The sequence below is a fragment of the Ranitomeya imitator genome, chromosome 6, assembly GCF_032444005.1.
Source record: "Ranitomeya imitator isolate aRanImi1 chromosome 6, aRanImi1.pri, whole genome shotgun sequence".
Taxonomy (NCBI): Eukaryota; Metazoa; Chordata; class Amphibia; order Anura; family Dendrobatidae; genus Ranitomeya; species Ranitomeya imitator.
The window spans coordinates 411,311,948-411,327,793 of NC_091287.1; the positions used below are offsets into that span (position 1 = coordinate 411,311,948).

At 56.6% G+C, this 15,846-nt stretch overlaps 2 non-coding genes across 2 annotated transcripts; both read right to left on the reverse strand.

Moving 5' to 3' along the window:
* Nucleotides 1-412: 412 nt before the first annotated feature.
* LOC138643650 (5.8S ribosomal RNA) lies at nt 413-564 on the reverse strand. The gene has a single exon (XR_011314235.1). It is a non-coding gene; the product is annotated as a 5.8S ribosomal RNA (ribosomal RNA).
* Nucleotides 565-14,780: 14,216 nt separating this feature from the next.
* On the reverse strand, nt 14,781-14,932 carry LOC138643651 (5.8S ribosomal RNA). The gene has a single exon (XR_011314236.1). It is a non-coding gene; the product is annotated as a 5.8S ribosomal RNA (ribosomal RNA).
* Between the last annotated feature and the right edge of the window lie 914 nt (nt 14,933-15,846).

Below are 15,846 nucleotides of genomic sequence, written 5' to 3' on the forward strand. Positions count from 1 at the left end.
ATTTGCACATCAGGGTCGCTGCGGACCTCCACCAGAGTTTCCTCTGGCTTCGTCCTGCCCAGGCATAGCTCACCATCTTTCGGGTCCTATCGCGCACTCATGCTCCACCTCCCCGACAGAGGCGGGCCGATGGTGCACCCGCCGTGTCAACCCCCCGGAGCGGGCGGCGGGATCCCACCTCGGCCGGAGCGCCCCGGCCTTCACCTTCATTGCGCCACAGGGTTTCACGTCGCAACGGGGGGAGTGACGATGGTAAACCCCATCAGGTGGGCCCAGGGCAGGTGAGTCTGGCCTTGGGGGGACGTAAGGGATAAAGGAGAAGAGACCATCAGGGCACGGAGCCTCAGGCCTCCCTCGTTGTCACCCTTGCGAGGGGACCCCAGCTGCGCCATGGAGGCGATAGATGGAGGGGCAACCCTCAGACAGGCATAGCCCCGGGAGCACCCCGGGGCCGCAAGGTGCGTTCGAAGTGTCGATGATCAATGTGTCCTGCAATTCACACTTAATTCTCGCAGCTAGCTGCGTTCTTCGACGCGCGCGCCGAGTGATCCACCGTTAAGAGTCGCGCTTTCTGGTTTGGGGACACTCGGAGGCGCCCCCCTTTTCACTCTCGTGTCAGCCGGCCGCAAAAGACTGGGATGCTTTGGAGGGTTGTTTTCAAATCTCGGCCCTGTTGCCCGGGCGCTCGGCCTCCCCGTCCCTCCCTCCAGCGGGGAGGAGAACAAAGGAGGGCTCGAGGCTTCTCAACCTACCGCCCAGACCCACATACCCCGGGGAGGGGTGTGTGAGCGCACAGGAGAATGGTACCCGGGACGGCCTTTCGCGTACGCGGGGGGCTTCTTATTTTTCCTCGGCAGGCAGCGGCAGGGCAACAATCGTCGGCGCGAGGCCGGGCGTCTTTTTCCTGGGCGACGGAGCGAGAGGGGCTCCCCGCACCCTCCCGACGTCGCCCGCCCGCTGTCCTCACGTGCCCTCACCGTCCCCACCCTGCGGAGCGCCCTGGCGAAGCAGAAAGAGACCTACCACCGCCCCCATCACGTTCGGTACCCTTCGGGGATTTGGCGGGCGGCTGGCCTCCTGATCTGCACCTCATCGGTATTTTTCACTCGCCCATTAAAGATCCTTCCACAGGTTCATCTAGGGAAACCTTGTTACGACTTTTACTGTCTCTAGATAGTCAAGTTCGATCGTCTTCTCGGCTCTCCACCATGGGTCTTGGCCGAACCCGGCGGGGCCGATCCAAGGACCTCACTAAACCATCCAATCGGTAGTAGCGACGGGCAGTGTGTACAAAGGCCAGGGACTTAATCAATCGAGGGAGAGAAGCCAGATAGGAAGCCCCGCAGCGGGAAGGGCACCCGGAGGAAGGGAAATCCTCCTCGTCGTCCGTGCCGGCAGGCGGGCATCCCGGGGCGTCACCTTCCGGAGGAAAACAGGAGCCTGAACGGCGAGTGCAGTGCCACTGGGGAGATCGTGCACGCTGTACGGTGCGAGGCGGCCGATGCGGAGGGTGTCTGGAAAAAAACCCACCTTGCACGGAGAGGGCGAGGTGACTGGCCTCCGGAGGACACCACGGCTCCCCTGCCTCGTGACCCACCGCTCCCGGGGCGACACACAGAGTCGCTGCTGGGGAGAGGGGCCAGGGCGGTGGGGGGCCTATGCGGCGCCACCATCTGGCTTAGACCCGGCCTCCCGATCGGAGGGCATCTGTTGTAAAAACCACCCCTTGCACGGGGAGGGCCGTAGGTGACTGGCCTTCGGAGGACGCCACGGCCACCCTGCCTCGTGACCCACCGCTCCCGGGGCGACACACAGAGTCGCTGCTGGGGAGAGGGGCCAGGGCGGTGGGGGGCCTATGCGGGGCCTCCGTCTGGCTTAGACCTGCCTCCGCCGCGGGGGGTCCTCGACCCACCGGCGGACGGGCGCGAGGAGTGGGAGAGGGGGGCTGGCCGTCGGGGTCCACCGCGGCTCAGGCGCAGAGCCCGCCAGCGACGCGGAGGTCGCACGGGGGGCGCAGTTGGCCTGGCCGTGTCGGCGTCGCCCTATGGCGTAGTCCCTCGTCCCGGGCTCTTGCCCGTAACCTCAAAGGAGCCCCAACCGAGCGGCGTCTCCCCCCCAAAGCCGTGCCTCCGCTGTTGAGAACAGAAGAAGCCCGGGGCGGCAGTTCGCCGGGTACTCCCCTTCGCCAAAACTCTTTTTGCCCCACTCGTCTCTCCCTTTTCCATCCTCCCTTCTCGCTCTGGGGCGTCCGCTTGGTCTCTCTCTCTCTCTCTCGCTCTCTCCCTCTCGCGCTCCCTTCCGAGCCGCCTCGGAGGACGTCGGACGAGCGGGGAAGGCGACGGCGTTCGGCCGGGCACACCACGCGGTGAGAACCCACTCCGCCTGCCTCCCCACGCGTCTGTCGTCCCCCCACTATCGTAGGGGCTCGGGAAAAGACTGGAGAACGCGGAGCTCGGCGGTGGCGTGGAAGCGCCACCCACCGCCGCCGCTCTCGCCGATGCCCACCGCGGAGGCCGCCCATCGGACGCTGGGTGGGGGTCGGCACGGGCCTCCGCGGGCGAGCTGCGCATCTGGAAGTCAAAGGGCCGCCCTCGGAGAAGATCGTTGTGCTACCCCGCGCGGGGAGCGATTCGGACGACGGGCCCCCACGCCGAGGTGGGTGGGCGCCCCGCCATTCGCCCGCGCGGGTCGTCGGACCCCTGCCGTACCACAGTTCGGGTCAAACTCCCCCTCTGCACGGCAGCCACCGTCCTGCGAACGGGAGGCGACTGCCGGCGTGCACGCCCAAGGATGCGTGCCTGAATCCCGGGGGGGTAAAAGAGGAAGGAGACCGCCCGCCTTAGACCGACGCGGGCTCCAAAGCCCGGGCCGAGCGAGCGGCACCACCTCCCCACCCGGGAGCGCTGAGCCAAATCGATCGGAGGAAGAGCCGGTGGGGGGCATGGGTGAGAAACCCCACCCGCTGCCATCCTTCCCCTCGGGGAGACGGGGAAGAAACATGCCCGATAGTCCTGGAGGTCCCTCTCCGACACGCTACGGGCGCCCTCGAGACGGAATCCGGGTCACAGTGCGATTCTCTCATAGGTCTCCCCGGTGGCGTGGAAGCGGGAGACATCCGACACAGAGAAACGCCAAGCCTGCTCTGAGGGGACCGAGTCAGGGGGTGCAATCCGCCCTCCTGGAGCCCTCCTCGGGACGAAGACTCCAGATCTGCCTCCCTTCTGACATCCGTCACCCTCGGAGAACCAGAACACGCTTGGGGAGGGTCCGTTCAGGCTCAGGCGACCCGGGAAACGCGTCTCTGACTTGGGGCAGACGACCGGCAAGAGTCCCCCTGGAGCCGCGGAAGCCTGGTGTCGACGCGAGGGCGGACTTCCATGCAAACAGGGGGGTACTCGCCAAACCGCCTACCCGACTTGAGGAACCACGAAAACATCGGAAATCAGTCGGGCCCGAGAGGTACCCCTCTCTCCTATATCCTGCAGCTGGTGTGCAAAAGTGGGTATTTGCATGGCGAAACACCGACCCACACTTTAAGGGAGCGAAGCCGAAAAGTGTCCGACTTCCTGGAGCTGTGCGGCGGATCCGGCGGCCAGAAATTCCTCATTCCGGTTCTATTTTTTTTTTTTTCGATTTTGCGAAATTTGGCGGCCAGGCGGCGTAGCTGGGGCCTGGACTAGCCCGAAACACCTGGAGCCGGCGAGCGGAACGAATTTCCCAACGTTCTGCGGCTCCCGGAAGCCAAAAACGCATCGCCGAAAAATTTCAAAGTCCCAAGGACTCGTTCTTGAAAATCGATCCGGGGGCCATGGAAGTGTCCTCGGTACAGCTTCAGAGCTTTCCCCCCGCCTGGAAGTCTGAAAGTTCTATGTTTGTTCTAAGTGGAAAATCGCGTTTTTTTCAGTGTTCCACCCATCAGACCCAAACTTTGCCCACGCTTAGGTCTCTGTCTCGGGGTGCTTTACAACATATTGACGCCCCTTTAGGGTGGAAGTAGGGGAAAGGGGTCATTTTTCACAAAATCGGAAATTTCTCAAAATATTTCTAAGTGTCAAGGACACTTTTGGAAAATCTTCCCCAGGCTCCTGGAAGCCTCCTCGGTACGCCTACTGCGGTTTCTCCCTGCCTGGAAGTCTGACACTTGTCTGAAATTTTTAGAGTATGAAAATGCGGTTTTTCACCCAAAATTCGACTTTGCGCCCATGACTCGCAAACTTCACCCACATTTGGGCGACTGTCCTGGGGTACCTCACAACATATTGACGCCCCCCTGGCGTGGAAGTAGGGGAAACGTGTCAATTTTCACAAAATCGTGATTTTTTCAAAATATTTCTAAGTGTCAAGGACACTTTTGGATAATCTTCCCCAGGCTCCTGGAAGCCTCCTCGGTACGCCTCCTGCGGTTTCTCCCTGCCTGGAAGTCTGACACTTGTCTGAAATTTTTAGAGTATGAAAATGCGGTTTTTCACCCAAAATTCGACTTTGCGCCCATGACTCGCAAACTTCACCCACATTTGGGCGACTGTCCTGGGGTACCTCACAACATATTGACGCCCCCCTGGCGTGGAAGTAGGGGAAACGTGTCAATTTTCACAAAATCGTGATTTTCTGAAAATATTTCTAAGTGTCAAGGACACTTTTGGATAATCTTCCCCAGGCTCCTGGAAGCCTCCTCGGTACGCCTCCTGCGGTTTCTCCCTGCCTGGAAGTCTGACACTTGTCTGAAATTTTTAGAGTATGAAAATGCGGTTTTTCACCCAAAATTCGACTTTGCGCCCATGACTCGCAAACTTCACCCACATTTGGGCGACTGTCCTGGGGTACCTCACAACATATTGATGCCCCCCTGGCGTGGAAGTAGGGGAAACGTGTCAATTTTCACAAAATCGTGATTTTTTCAAAATATTTCTAAGTGTCAAGGACACTTTTGGATAATCTTCCCCAGGCTCCTGGAAGCCTCCTCGGTACGCCTCCTGCGGTTTCCCCCTGCCTGGAAGTCTGACACTTGTCTGAAATTTTTAGCGCATGAAAACGCGGTTTTTCACCCAAAATTCGACTTTGCGCCCGTGACTCGCAAACTTCACCCACATTTAGGCGACTGTCCTGGGGTACCTCACAACATATTGACGCCCCCCTGGCGTGGAAGTAGGGGAAACGTGTCAATTTTCACAAAATCGTGATTTTTTCAAAATATTTCTAAGTGTCAAGGACACTTTTGGATAATCTTCCCCAGGCTCCTGGAAGCCTCCTCGGTACGCCTCCTGCGGTTTCCCCCTGCCTGGAAGTCTGACACTTGTCTGAAATTTTTAGCGCATGAAAACGCGGTTTTTCACCCAAAATTCGACTTTGCGCCCATGACCCGCAAACTTCACCCACATTTGGGCGACTGTCCTGGGGTACCTCACAACATATTGACGCCCCCCTGGCGTGGAAGTAGGGGAAACGTGTCAATTTTCACAAAATCGTGATTTTCTGAAAATATTTCTAAGTGTCAAGGACACTTTTGGATAATCTTCCCCAGGCTCCTGGAAGCCTCCTCGGTACGCCTCCTGCGGTTTCCCCCTGCCTGGAAGTCTGACACTTGTCTGAAATTTTTAGCGCATGAAAACGCGGTTTTTCACCCAAAATTCGACTTTGCGCCCGTGACTCGCAAACTTCACCCACAGTTAGGCGACTGTCCTGGGGTACCTCACAACATATTGACGCCCCCCTGGCGTGGAAGTAGGGGAAACGTGTCAATTTTCACAAAATCGTGATTTTCTGAAAATATTTCTAAGTGTCAAGGACACTTTTGGAAAATCTTCCCCAGGCTCCTGGAAGCCTCCTCGGTACGCCTCCTGCGGTTTCCCCCTGCCTGGAAGTCTGACACTTGTCTGAAATTTTTAGCGCATGAATACGCGGTTTTTCACCCAAAATTCGACTTTGCGCCCGTGACTCGCAAACTTCACCCACATTTAGGCGACTGTCCTGGGGTACCTCACAACATATTGACGCCCCCCTGGCGTGGAAGTAGGGGAAACGTGTCAATTTTCACAAAATCGTGATTTTCTGAAAATATTTCTAAGTGTCAAGGACACTTTTGGAAAATCTTCCCCAGGCTCCTGGAAGCCTCCTCGGTACGCCTCCTGCGGTTTCTCCCTGCCTGGAAGTCTGACACTTGTCTGAAATTTTTAGAGTATGAAAACGCGGTTTTTCACCCAAAATTCGACTTTGCGCCCATGACTCGCAAACTTCACCCACATTTGGGCGACTGTCCTGGGGTACCTCACAACATATTGACGCCCCCCTGGCGTGGAAGTAGGGGAAACGTGTCAATTTTCACAAAATCGTGATTTTTTTCAAAATATTTCTAAGTGTCAAGGACACTTTTGGATAATCTTCCCCAGGCTCCTGGAAGCCTCCTCAGTACGCCTCCTGCGGTTTCTCCCTGCCTGGATGTCTGACACTTGTCTGAAATTTTTAGAGTATGAAAACGCGGTTTTTCACCCAAAATTCGACTTTGCGCCCATGACCCGCAAACTTCACCCACATTTGGGCGACTGTCCTGGGGTACCTCACAACATATTGACGCCCCCCTGGCGTGGAAGTAGGGGAAACGTGTCAATTTTCACAAAATCGTGATTTTCTGAAAATATTTCTAAGTGTCAAGGACACTTTTGGAAAATCTTCCCCAGGCTCCTGGAAGCCTCCTCGGTACGCCTCCTGCGGTTTCTCCCTGCCTGGAAGTCTGACACTTGTCTGAAATTTTTAGAGTATGAAAACGCGGTTTTTCACCCAAAATTCGACTTTGCGCCCGTGACTCGCAAACTTCACCCACATTTAGGCGACTGTCCTGGGGTACCTCACAACATATTGACGCCCCCCTGGCGTGGAAGTAGGGGAAACGTGTCAATTTTCACAAAATCGTGATTTTTTTCAAAATATTTCTAAGTGTCAAGGACACTTTTGGAAAATCTTCCCCAGGCTCCTGGAAGCCTCCTCGGTACGCCTCCTGCGGTTTTCCCCCGCCTGGAAGTCTGACATTTTTTACAGTGCGAAAATACGGTTTTTCGCTCAAAATTAAACTTTCCGCCCATGGAACGCACACTGTGCCCCCACCTTGGAGAGTCGCTATGGCGTACTCAGGGTGACTATTAAGCCCACAGACAACCTCCACAGGCCGACTATTAAGCCCCCTCCGTCTTCCGCAGGGCCGACTATTAAGCCCTCCACCGACTTCCGCAGGGCCGACTATTAAGCCCCCCTCCGACTTCCACAGGGCCGACTATTAAGCCCCCCTACGGAGTCCACTCAGCCAGCGACTGAAACGTGGTGAGCGGGGTGTGCGCATCCCGGCCGCGCCCAAAGTGCTTCGCCGCGGTCATGGCTGTCGCCACCGAAAACGGCAAATGTTTGTTTCGGCCAAGCTGCAAGGATACATCTCGGAACACAAAAACCAAACCGGTGGGGACATCCTACAGAGAAACACCGAGCCTGCTCTGGGGGGACAAAGACAGAAGGGCGTCCGCCTTCCGAGAGCCCTCACCTGGGTGAGGACCCAAGATGTGCCCTTCTGACAGTGATTACCTCCAGAGAACCAGGACCCCCGTGGGAAGGGTCCTGCCAAGCTCGGGTCGCCCAGATTCGCCTCTCTCACTCGGGTCACGCGCCCAGCCAACGTCCGCAGAAGACTTCCGATAAACACCGAGCCTGCTCTGGGGGGACAAAGACAGAAGGGCGTCCGCCTTCCAAGAGCCCTCACCTGGGTGAGGGCCCAAGATGTGCCCTTCTGACAGTGATTACCTCCAGAGAACCAGGACCCCCGTGGGAAGGGTCCTGCCAAGCTCGGGTCGCCCAGATTCGCCTCTCTCACTCGGGTCACGCGCCCAGCCAACGTCCGCAGAAGACTTCCGATAAACACCGAGCCTGCTCTGGGGGGACAAAGACAGAAGGGCGTCCGCCTTCCGAGAGCCCTCACCTGGGTGAGGACCCAAGATGTGCCCTTCTGACAGTGATTACCTCCAGAGAACCAGGACCCCCCGTGGGAAGGGTCCTGCCAAGCTCGGGTCACCCAGATTCGCCTCTCTCACTCGGGTCACGCGCCCAGCCAACGTCCGCAGAAGACTTCCGATAAACACCGAGCCTGCTCTGGGGGGACAAAGACAGAAGGGCGTCCGCCTTCCGAGAGCCCTCACCTGGGTGAGGACTCAAGATGTGCCCTTCTGACAGTGATTACCTCCAGAGAACCAGGACCCCCGTGGGAAGGGTCCTGCCAAGCTCGGGTCGCCCAGATTCGCCTCTCTCACTCGGGTCACGCGCCCAGCCAACGTCCGCAGAAGACTTCCGATAAACACCGAGCCTGCTCTGGGGGGACAAAGACAGAAGGGCGTCCGCCTTCCGAGAGCCCTCACCTGGGTGAGGACTCAAGATGTGCCCTTCTGACAGTGATTACCTCCAGAGAACCAGGACCCCCGTGGGAAGGGTCCTGCCAAGCTCGGGTCGCCCAGATTCGCCTCTCTCACTCGGGTCACGCGCCCAGCCAACGTCCGCAGAAGACTTCCGATAAACACCGAGCCTGCTCTGGGGGGACAAAGACAGAAGGGCGTCCGCCTTCCGAGAGCCCTCACCTGGGTGAGGACTCAAGATGTGCCCTTCTGACAGTGATTACCTCCAGAGAACCAGGACCCCCGTGGGAAGGGTCCTGCCAAGCTCGGGTCGCCCAGATTCGCCTCTCTCACTCGGGTCACGCGCCCAGCCAACGTCCGCAGAAGACTTCCGATAAACACCGAGCCTGCTCTGGGGGGACAAAGACAGAAGGGCGTCCGCCTTCCAAGAGCCCTCACCTGGGTGAGGGCCCAAGATGTGCCCTTCTGACAGTGATTACCTCCAGAGAACCAGGACCCCCGTGGGAAGGGTCCTGCCAAGCTCGGGTCGCCCAGATTCGCCTCTCTCACTCGGGTCACGCGCCCAGCCAACGTCCGCAGAAGACTTCCGATAAACACCGAGCCTGCTCTGGGGGACAAAGACAGAAGGGCGTCCGCCTTCCGAGAGCCCTCACCTGGGTGAGGACCCAAGATGTGCCCTTCTGACAGTGATTACCTCCAGAGAACCAGGACCCCCCGTGGGAAGGGTCCTGCCAAGCTCGGGTCACCCAGATTCGCCTCTCTCACTCGGGTCACGCGCCCAGCCAACGTCCGCAGAAGACTTCCGATAAACACCGAGCCTGCTCTGGGGGGACAAAGACAGAAGGGCGTCCGCCTTCCGAGAGCCCTCACCTGGGTGAGGACCCAAGATGTGCCCTTCTGACAGTGATTACCTCCAGAGAACCAGGACCCCCCGTGGGAAGGGTCCTGCCAAGCTCGGGTCACCCAGATTCGCCTCTCTCACTCGGGTCACGCGCCCAGCCAACGTCCGCAGAAGACTTCCGATAAACACCGAGCCTGCTCTGGGGGGACAAAGACAGAAGGGCGTCCGCCTTCCGAGAGCCCTCACCTGGGTGAGGACTCAAGATGTGCCCTTCTGACAGTGATTACCTCCAGAGAACCAGGACCCCCGTGGGAAGGGTCCTGCCAAGCTCGGGTCGCCCAGATTCGCCTCTCTCACTCGGGTCACGCGCCCAGCCAACGTCCGCAGAAGACTTCCGATAAACACCGAGCCTGCTCTGGGGGGACAAAGACAGAAGGGCGTCCGCCTTCCGAGAGCCCTCACCTGGGTGAGGACCCAAGATGTGCCCTTCTGACAGTGATTACCTCCAGAGAACCAGGACCCCCCGTGGGAAGGGTCCTGCCAAGCTCGGGTCACCCAGATTCGCCTCTCTCACTCGGGTCACGTGCCCAGCCAACGTCCGCAGAAGACTTCCGATAAACACCGAGCCTGCTCTGGGGGGACAAAGACAGAAGGGCGTCCGCCTTCCGAGAGCCCTCACCTGGGTGAGGACTCAAGATGTGCCCTTCTGACAGTGATTACCTCCAGAGAACCAGGACCCCCGTGGGAAGGGTCCTGCCAAGCTCGGGTCGCCCAGATTCGCCTCTCTCACTCGGGTCACGCGCCCAGCCAACGTCCGCAGAAGACTTCCGATAAACACCGAGCCTGCTCTGGGGGGACAAAGACAGAAGGGCGTCCGCCTTCCAAGAGCCCTCACCTGGGTGAGGACTCAAGATGTGCCCTTCTGACAGTGATTACCTCCAGAGAACCAGGACCCCCGTGGGAAGGGTCCTGCCAAGCTCGGGTCACCCAGATTCGCCTCTCTCACTCGGGTCACGCGCCCAGCCAATGTCCACAGCGGATTTCCGACAAATTTTCACTGAAAATTCAACTTTGTGCCCATGAACCAGACACTTTACCCACACTTGGGTCTCTATCTTGGGGTACTTTACAACATATTGACGACCCATGAGGTTGAAGTAGGGAAAATGTGAGATTTTTTTTTTTTTACAAAATCGGGATTGTCTCAAAATTTTTCTAAAAATGTCTAAGGAAGTGTCCTTGACATAACACCTGAGATTTTTCCCTTTCTGAATGTATGACACAACAGGATTCGAACCCGAGACGCCAGCTCGGCAAGGCCGCAGCGCTAACAAGTGAGCCACCGTGCTTTGACTGGGATCGATGGATCCAGTTAGTACCCAATCCGTTACAGATATGACTGATCGACAGCCGTGTAGGTGCCACCCCCTGGGGCTGAGTCATCCCCCGTGATGCCGTATAGGCGATTATGGCAGGTGGATCCGGTCAGGTGCCACCCCTGGGGCTGAGTCATCTCCCGTGATGCCGTATAGGTGATTACAGCAGGTGGATCAGGTGAGGGATATATCATCAACCCTACGGATGTTTAGCGACCGTGGAGGTGCCACCCCCTGGGCTGACTCAACCCCCGTGGTGACCTATATCAGAGTACGGCAAAACACATCCGGTTAATTTCAATCACCTCAGCTGGCGTCTTTCACCTGCGTGGCTGACTCGCGCGGAGGAAAATCATTTGCCACAGTTCAAGACACAGAGAAACACGGCACTTTAATAAACTATTACGAGACGCTCTGTTTGACTGCGGGAAACCCTTCGCAATGGAGCGGTGAGTAGAAGACATTTGTCGGCCACGTAGAGACACATGAATGTACCTTGTAGTGGAGTTGTACACTTGCTGGCAAGGTGACCGGTTTTATTGCTTGTGTCTCCCCCGCAGGCACCCACGGACACCACTTACATGCCCCGTGTGCCACAGGGTAACCAAATATATATCCACACATCTGAGAAGGGTATGCCTGAGGTCACACGGTGATTCGGAGATAAAAACCGCCATAGCCTCCGCAAAGTATCAACTTCGCTGTATCGCCAACAAGGGGACAACAATCCAATTCAGTGAGCTCAAGCCCCTCCAATCCTTGGAGGAGACTGTAGCCTTCTTAGAAGGTCGCGGCTTTTTGATAGCAAACAAGCCTAGGTTTGAGTCACAAATCACACCACTGACCTGTGAAGGGCCCGCTCAGGTACCAACTGACAATCCGGAGCTCCGCCCAGGCTCCATGCCAGAGCTAGATTCAGATGTGATGGATGTGCCTTTCCTTTTACGGCCGGGAGACAGTCTGGAGGGAGACCCGTGCCCCCCGCCAGAGCTAGATTCAGATGAGATGGATGTGCCTTTCCTTTTACGGCCAGTAGACAGTCGGGAGGGAGACCCATGCCCCACGCCAAAGCTAGATTCGGATGAGATGGATGTGCCTTTCCTTTTACGGCCGGTAGACAGTCGGGAGGGAGACCCGTGCCCTGAGCCTGACCACACAGGGAGCATTTCTGACCGCATAGGCAATGAGGAGGTCATGGATGGCAGCAATTTAAGTATCCAGAAAAGGGAATGGAAAGACAAAAACCGCACGGCTACCAAGGCCGCCGGATTGTACAAGCGTCACTCATTGAATCACCCCATGTTAAAGGGGTTCCACTCGTACCTAACAGTTACCCATGGGGTCCCAAACTGTCAACAGGAGGTATCAAACGTAGCACGGTTTCTATTTTTTGTGAACCCAAAATCTGTAACTCTGGAGTACCTCGTAAAACCAAACCAGGTTAATAATTTTTTTCAACAACTTGGAAAACTCCATCTATCGAGCCAGACCTCCCTCAAAATGTTGAAGCATATACGGAGATTTACCATGTATCAGATGAGGGCTACCAAACTGAGACTAGAGAATCCTCAACTTTATAAGGCATGCGAAGTGTTCATGAATTTTACAACAGACCTTCAGAAATCATTGTACAAGGGAGCCTGCCGAGAGTCTGTAAGTAAAAGGTACACCGTTCAAAAGAGCCAATATTCAGCGCATTGTTACCAAACCTTGGATGTTGGTTAATTGCCTTTATTTTTCCCCACAGGTACGATCTATTGATGAAGCCATCAAAGTCACCCAAGGACTGCCAGATTATACTGGAGGAGGCAAGGCCAACATTTCTAGCTAGCATCGAGGCTGTGACAGATGGCGGATCAGAAGTAGATCGCCGGGAAGTGGTACTGTACCTCGAGGCCCTTCTGATTCTAAAACATCTCCAAAGACCAGGTGTTGTTCGTAACATGACGGTAAGTCGTCGGGCCCTGTGGGTCAGCGGTATTTGCTGAACCGGTTCAATATTTTTCCACCTTTTTTTTTCACATCGTAGGTTTCAGAGTGGAATGAGAGGATCCATCACACGTACCAAGGAAGACGCAAGACAATTGTGGGTGTGAAGACTCACAAGTGCTCCACCTCTCAGGTAGCAACTTTTGTACTTTCAGAGGAAGAGGAATCGGTAAGCTTTTCTCAAAGCCAGGGAACCCAGGCAACCCCACTCATTGTGGGGAGCAAAACACTCTCTTGTCCCCATGTAAAACCTTTTGGAGGGGTGCCCCCAGACTGGAGAGTAACATATATATATATTTTTTTTCTTTTTCAGTGGTTCAATGCGTATGCGGAATATGTCAGACCGGTCTTTACCTTTGGCCGAAAGATTATCACAAACTTTTTCGTGACGTGTACCGGGAAGGTCATAAAAAATCCATCCATGAGACTCAGACGATACCATTCAAGGTAAGGTAGCCACAAGTCAAGTGACCCACAGCCATAAGTAGCAACCAGTACTAACAATGTGCTTTCCTCCGTAGCTACAACCTCCCAAACATCACCAGCCACCTTGTACGGCGGATTTGCGAGACATGGACTTTGTCACAATACACAGATTGCGAAAAGCGCTTGTTTGCACGCTACTTGGCACATACAAACGATGTGGCCGAGAGAGTTTACCGGGAGAAGACCCTGACCGATATGTGCCGTGCCCAAGAGCTAGTGTTCAACGCAGGAAATCATGAGGACGCAAAAATTATGTCGCCAGTAATGGCATCAACCAGTGAATTGGATAACGAGGTGGTAGACCTCACGGAAAGTGATACCGAGTCATCCGATTCTACTGAGGAGTATAGTCTCAAGAATATTCGGCTCATCCCAATCAGGAGAACAAAGCCCTTGTGAATATGTCAATTTTTATCTGACATTAATAAAATTATTCAAATGTACATTCATCTTTGCCTCTTTGACTTGCCTCACTTTTCTCCCACTTTGGGGACCCTTTCGGGGTACTCTGCAACATATTGAAGCCCCTCTTGGGTGGGGGGTAAGGGGAAATGTGATTTTTTTTTTTTCTCAGAAAATTGCCCAAAATTTTCCAAGTGTCAAGGACTCTTCCAGAAAAGCTTCCCCAGGCTTCTGGAAGTGTCCTCGGTACACCTCCAGCGGTTTCCCCCTGCCTGGAAGTCTGACACATGTCTGAAATTTTCAAAGTGTGAAAGTATGGTTTTTCACCCAAAATTCAACTTTCCGCCCATGAACCACAGACTTCACCCACACTTAGGTCACTGTCTTGGGGTACACCTCCAGTGCTATGTCACGGTCATCACTGTTGTCACAAAAAATTGACTTTTGTTTAGGCCAAGCAATTTGAGGACGGCACGGCAGCCAGCAGCCCGTACGGTACAGGGGTTGATCAGACCCCCGTACGTCCGGTTGTGGTCTCCGTGCCCCGAAGGGGTTCCCGCTTCTCGCCTGCACCAGGCACGGCAGCCAGCAGACCGTACGGTCCAGGGGTGGGTCAGACCCCCGTACGTCCGGTTGTAGTCTCCGTGCCCCGAAGGGGTTCTCGCTTCTCGCCTGCGGCAGGCACAGCAGCCCGTACGGTCCAGGGGTTGATCAGGCCCCTGTACGTCTGCCCGTGGTCTCCGTGAGTCTTTCGCCCCTATACCCAGGGACCACACCTATGGCCATTTAGCTCAGTTGGTTAGAGCGTGGTGCTAATAACACCAAGGTCGTGGGTTCGATCCCCGTACGGGCCAAGCACATCTACAAACGCCCCTATACCCAGATGACCAATTTGCACATCAGGGTCGCTGCGGACCTCCACCAGAGTTTCCTCTGGCTTCGTCCTGCCCAGGCATAGCTCACCATCTTTCGGGTCCTATCGCGCACTCATGCTCCACCTCCCCGACAGAGGCGGGCCGATGGTGCACCCGCCGTGTCAACCCCCCGGAGCGGGCGGCGGGATCCCACCTCGGCCGGAGCGCCCCGGCCTTCACCTTCATTGCGCCACAGGGTTTCACGTCGCAACGGGGGGAGTGACGATGGTAAACCCCATCAGGTGGGCCCAGGGCAGGTGAGTCTGGCCTTGGGGGGACGTAAGGGATAAAGGAGAAGAGACCATCAGGGCACGGAGCCTCAGGCCTCCCTCGTTGTCACCCTTGCGAGGGGACCCCAGCTGCGCCATGGAGGCGATAGATGGAGGGGCAACCCTCAGACAGGCATAGCCCCGGGAGCACCCCGGGGCCGCAAGGTGCGTTCGAAGTGTCGATGATCAATGTGTCCTGCAATTCACACTTAATTCTCGCAGCTAGCTGCGTTCTTCGACGCGCGCGCCGAGTGATCCACCGTTAAGAGTCGCGCTTTCTGGTTTGGGGACACTCGGAGGCGCCCCCCTTTTCACTCTCGTGTCAGCCGGCCGCAAAAGACTGGGATGCTTTGGAGGGTTGTTTTCAAATCTCGGCCCTGTTGCCCGGGCGCTCGGCCTCCCCGTCCCTCCCTCCAGCGGGGAGGAGAACAAAGGAGGGCTCGAGGCTTCTCAACCTACCGCCCAGACCCACATACCCCGGGGAGGGGTGTGTGAGCGCACAGGAGAATGGTACCCGGGACGGCCTTTCGCGTACGCGGGGGGCTTCTTATTTTTCCTCGGCAGGCAGCGGCAGGGCAACAATCGTCGGCGCGAGGCCGGGCGTCTTTTTCCTGGGCGACGGAGCGAGAGGGGCTCCCCGCACCCTCCCGACGTCGCCCGCCCGCTGTCCTCACGTGCCCTCACCGTCCCCACCCTGCGGAGCGCCCTGGCGAAGCAGAAAGAGACCTACCACCGCCCCCATCACGTTCGGTACCCTTCGGGGATTTGGCGGGCGGCTGGCCTCCTGATCTGCACCTCATCGGTATTTTTCACTCGCCCATTAAAGATCCTTCCACAGGTTCATCTAGGGAAACCTTGTTACGACTTTTACTGTCTCTAGATAGTCAAGTTCGATCGTCTTCTCGGCTCTCCACCATGGGTCTTGGCCGAACCCGGCGGGGCCGATCCAAGGACCTCACTAAACCATCCAATCGGTAGTAGCGACGGGCAGTGTGTACAAAGGCCAGGGACTTAATCAATCGAGGGAGAGAAGCCAGATAGGAAGCCCCGCAGCGGGAAGGGCACCCGGAGGAAGGGAAATCCTCCTCGTCGTCCGTGCCGGCAGGCGGGCATCCCGGGGCGTCACCTTCCGGAGGAAAACAGGAGCCTGAACGGCGAGTGCAGTGCCACTGGGGAGATCGTGCA